The sequence below is a fragment of the Sinocyclocheilus rhinocerous genome, unplaced genomic scaffold (assembly GCF_001515625.1).
Source record: "Sinocyclocheilus rhinocerous isolate Xijiao unplaced genomic scaffold, SAMN03320098_v1.1 scaffold1555, whole genome shotgun sequence".
Classification (NCBI taxonomy): Eukaryota; Metazoa; Chordata; class Actinopteri; order Cypriniformes; family Cyprinidae; genus Sinocyclocheilus; species Sinocyclocheilus rhinocerous.
In genome coordinates, this window is record NW_015644043.1 from 285,694 (window position 1) to 291,250 (window position 5,557).

The window sequence follows — 5,557 nt, forward strand, 5'->3', positions numbered from 1 at the left end:
TTTTTTTGTCCAGGAAAAGTACACATTTAATAAGATTACTATGCTAGACAAAAAAATAAATACAATAAATAAAACCATACAATAAATTTAAAAATTCCAGATGTACATATTTTATTTTAAACAGCAGTTATGCACAATATAACTACTTATATAAATATACCTATATAAATCAAAAGTAAGTTTATCACATACATCTGTCCTAACACCCCTACAGAGACATTTAGCTGTTTAGCTTATTTATCTAATGTTTATTTAGATTTTTTTAAATCTTTTTTATGTAAAGCACTTTGAATGGTCATTGTGTATTAAATGAGATGTAGAAATAAAATATAAATTGCCTTGTCTTACAATATTGCCACTGTCTAAGAAACATAACCTGTTTGTTTAAACTTTAAACTAAAAATCCCGAAGGTATCACACTCCTCCAGGTACACTTTTATGACGCTGGCTTTCACAGAGGGCACAGCTGTTTTTCAGTGCAGTGCGCCTTTAAGCAGCAGCGCTTCTCTGATTGGTTGTATTTGGTCACATGAGCACTTCCTCCTCCGACGGGGCAGGGCTGAGTAGAGTAGCTCTCGAGGTTACGGGAGAAGGTAAGACAAATGTTATTCCAGCACTATTCAAATTACTGATATGAAAGCAAATCCTTCTGCATCTTTAAAAACAATGCACTTTATAAAACGTTTTCTTTAATGTTTATGAGTGGTGAAATTACGTTAGCTAGCGTGCTAGAATAGTAGTAAATACATGGCCGGTGGTGCTACTGTTTATTTTGATATTGTGACATGTACATCTGTATCATACTGTATATGTGCCATATGACTTTTTAACTCATCGTAAACAATTGAAATTTCCCCCCAAAACGTGTTGTTATTGTGTTTCAGCAGCTTTGTGACAGTGAGTTTTGTAACTGACATTGAACTTTACATTGAGTTGGCCTGATAACTAGATCACAGGTATTATAACCCCACAGATTTAAGTCTTGCAAATGATAAATAAAGTTTGTGAAATTAATTATTCATTTATCCACTGGAAAGTATTGTAAAATCTGAGCTTTAGTCTATAGCAAAAATGAGCAATAAAATAATTGACAATTTCCTTCAGAAAGTCATGACAGTTATCATTATCATTATTATTATGTTGTGAACATGATTGATTTGGTCATGTTTGTTGTTTTCTTCCTGAAGGTTTTAATGTGCCTCAGTGTCAGAACATGAGTGCGTCAGTCATCACAGATGCTAAGTATGTTTTGGGAGAGAAAATGGATGAGGGCATCCCAGACCTTCCCAGTGGTCCACTGGATATCTACAGGAAGAAAGCATCCTTCAGCTGGAAGGAAATGTTGTGGTTTCTGGAGGGTGATGAAATCATTGCATTCAAGGTAAGATGTTTATGTTTTGCTCATCTTTTTTTTTTTTTGTCCAGGATAAGTACACATTTAATAAGATTACTATGCTAGACAAAAAATAAATACAATAAATAAAACCATACAATAAATTAAAAAATTCCAGATGTACATATTTTATTTTAAACAGCAGTTATGCACAATATAACTACTTATATAAATATACCTATATAAACCAAAAGTAAGTTTATCACATACATCTGTCCTAACAACCCTACAGAGACAGTGTGCTTAGTTCATTTAGTCCATATCAGGAAAGCTCCTCAGACAGACTGAGCTGAATTTCAAATGAATGATTCCTCCTTATAAGCAGTCTGAGTGAAGAGATGGGCGCTTTCAAATGCTGCTTCATTTTGTTTCGAATCAGCAGTTCAGAGCATAGTTTGCCACTAGATGCTGTTGATCTGGTGAACTCATGAATAAGTGTCTAATGGTTTTAACAGTTTTATAATTGAGTTTAATTTTAATTCAATCAATGAATTTTTAATACTTATGCATGTATAATAAAATGAGAATGATATTTAATTGCTTCTAATTGACCTAGTTTGCCAAAGCCTGCCTAATAACACAAAACGAGCATTACGCATTAATAAAGGAACAAAAAGTTTACAGAACATTCACATTTAATGGTATTTAATTATTTGTAGATAACATTTAAAGGAGACATATTATGCCCCTTTTTACAATATGTAATATAAGTCTCTGGTGTCCCCAGAATGTGTCTGTGAAGTTTCAGCTCAAAATACTCCACAGATCATTTATTATATCTTTTTAAAAATGCCTATTTTGAGTGGAAGCAGAAAAACGCTGTTTTTCTTGCCTGTCTCTTTAAATGCAAATCAGCTCCTGCTCCCCGCCCCCTTTTCCAGAATAGAACTGCGCCATTACAGCTGGTACCTGCTAAAAAACATATGTTTTGGTTCTGATTATCATGTTTATCACGCTGAAATCATGCGTTTTAAACAACTGCGTTCTGTGCAGCCAAAGACAGAACAGTTAGCATGTTTTGCTCAAACTTTCGCCATGGCATTAGAACTAGTACACGTTGTCGCTTGCGAAAACACAATAACGGCGCCCTGGGTGTAAATTTACAGATTAAGGGGCAGTAATATTATAATGAGATCCCTTTGCCACGTCACCAACGGAGCGAATTCAGACGCGCTCGTTTTCTCAGACGCTTGCAGAAAAGGGCTTACCAAAACAAAGTTACCGGGTTAATCTTTTTCACGTTTCCTTGGTTGGTAGATGCACGGGGGACCTGATTATAGTACTTAAAACCAGGAAATGTCAGATTTTCATGATATGTCACCTTTAATTGTGCTTAGCTTTCATTGCATTTATATTGATTTGACCAGCAGGTGCTGCCAACCTGTGGTGTTTTGAGTGGTTCGTTTTGCAACACAGTTGGTTCAATTCATTCAGAGTTTCGAAAAGCTTCGTTTCTTCCATCACTAGTCCACAGATTGATATAGATTTCTTCTCAGCTCTCTTTTGTTTCTTTCTCTAAGCAGCAGGACTTGTTCAGAGCACTGGAGAGTGACCCGCTCTTTGCCTGGCAGACTGGTGAGGACATCCCGGTGGAGCAGAAACGAGAAATCACCTTCCGCCGCTGTAAACAGTTATTTAAATATGACTTTGTAACACGAGATGATGTCATGTAGAACCCCTGGAAGATGACGATCCTCAATGACTGCCTGGGAATGTATGACTGGTCTTTGGGAGCCAAGTACTTCCTTAACAAAGGGGTGAGCCCATTTCATATGCCCTCCAGAGAGCTTAAAGTGGTCCTATTATGCTCTTTTACAAAGTCTTGATTTTGTTTTGGGGGTGTACTAGAACAGGCTCTCATACTAGGTTGTTCGAAAAACACATTATTTTTCACATATTTTACATTATTACAACACCTCTCTCCTCAGTCTGGCATGAACGGCTCGAATAGTTCCTGTATCAAATGAAGGCCCGCCTTCTGAAATACGAAATGTGCTGTGATTGGTTAGCTGGGGCAGTGTGTGTTGTGATTGGCACCACTCGGCACCTGGTTGGGAAATGTCATGCCCCTTACCATCGCCGCCTATGAGCTTCAGTGTAAATATTGCTCAAAATTAGGGCTGCACGATAAATCGCATGCAATATTTAATGCGCATCTTGTCAGAAACCCTTCCAAGAATAGCTTGTAATCCTTACAAATTACGAATTAAGAATGAACCCATTTTGAAATGGGTAAAGCTCACACACAAGTAATTGCTTGAAGTGATATTTTGCCTTTTTGTGGATAATACCACAAATAATACTACTAGTTTACAAAACCCACAAGGAAAATGGGTAACACTTTACAATAAACTTAACTTACATTATTTAACATGAACTAACAATGAAAAATTATTCTAAAGCCGTAGTTAATCATAGTTCATTTCAACATGTACTAATACATTTTCAAAATCAAAACGTGCATCTTTTAAGATTATTTAATGAGCCTGAGCTAACATGAACTAACAATGAAGGGGTGTATTTTTATTCAAATTAATCGTTATTTTATTAAAGATTCGTAAATACTGTAACCTATGTATTGCTCATTGCTAGTTAATGCTAGTTAGTTAGTGCATGGTTAACTAAAGAATGTTATGGAAAAGTGTTACCAGAAAATGCAGTTTTATTATTTGAATTTAAAGATGATCATAAGATAAATATTTGCTTTTATAGATTATTATATTTTGGTGCTCAAAGTATGATAGTATGATACATTAAAAGATGGCTTTGACTCTCTTGCATATCATTATTCACCTTCCATACAACTAGGACATTTTGACACACAAGCTCAGTATTAGGCCATAAACAGGAAGTATGTGTGTGTGTGTGTGTATATACAAACCAGCAAGTTGCTTTTGACATTAGTCATGGCAAACCACATGAGCCACTGACAGCATGTTAATATTGTGTCTGTCTCTTTAGACATTTGGATGCTTTGCAATGACAGAGTTGAGCCATGGCAGCAACACGAGAGCCCTGAGGACAACAGCCAGATATGACCCCAGCACTCCGGTACTCTAGTATACTCCAGTACCCGATGCAACAACGTATCCTCTACTTTTTTAGATTTAATGCAAGTCTTAACACACTGCAGTCATATCATGAGATTATACAAACATGGCCTTACAAATCATAAAGAGACATCGATTGTTGATTCATTAATGTAGGTTAATGTTAATGTAATAATAAGCAAATATTAAAATAAAATAAACACAAAACAATAAGGTAACATTCATGTAGAGCAGTGTTTCTCAACCCTGGTCCTGGGCGCCCCCCAACACTGCACATTTTGTGTGTCTCCCTAATCAAACACACCTGATTCAACTCATTAGCTCATTAAAAGAAACTCCAGGGCTGTGTCCGAAATCGCCCCCTATACCCTCATTCACTATTCCCTACATTAGGTCACTAATTCAGTTCACTAGAAGGAGTGAATGAAAACGAGTAGTGAATTCGGACACTGATTTGCATAGTTTGTGCTTGCTGTTTATTAATCATTTGAAACTAGCAAACTAGCAGAACTAGCAGCAAGATTAAAGGATTTATCTTGAACTCTGTCACGGAAATTATGTATAAACCCTAATCAAACTAATCAAACATCAATTTACAATGAATTTATACCCGTATTGTACATTATGCTGTACGCCATGGATGAGCGCTTTGTAAAAATGAACGGATTGATTATTCAGCTGCGGGCGCCATCTTCTGGCGAGATGCGGGAATTCATTCGGCGCGTGACTCTCACGGTGCATTATGGGCATTCTCTAGCCGTTGAGGCCGTTGAGCGTGCACCAGTTGTACACTCGTTTTTGCAGTGCATTGTGGGATTGAATGAGTGCACTCGAGAACGTCCACAATCGTTTCGGACACCACTAAAAATGGCTGTTCCCTCAAATAGTGCCCTATTTAAGGGTATAGGGGGCGATTTCGGACACAGCCATTGTAAAATTTGTGGGGCGCTGTTGAGTTCGGAAGGACACCGGCACAACTGCCTCATCATTTTACGTGCCTGCCGAAGCTTGCGATGAATTTTAATATATCCTGCGCACTTTATGACTTAATATTGTCAAGAAAACAAAATAAAAAATTTGTGGCAGAATGCTGAACACATTTACAGTTTATTAT

The 5,557-nt window shown here is 36.9% G+C and overlaps 1 pseudogene; it reads left to right on the top strand.

Moving 5' to 3' along the window:
• The first annotated feature begins 569 nt into the window (after nt 1-569).
• The window catches only part of LOC107757891 (peroxisomal acyl-coenzyme A oxidase 3-like), a 20,904-nt pseudogene continuing 15,916 nt past the window's right edge, over nt 570-5,557 (top strand).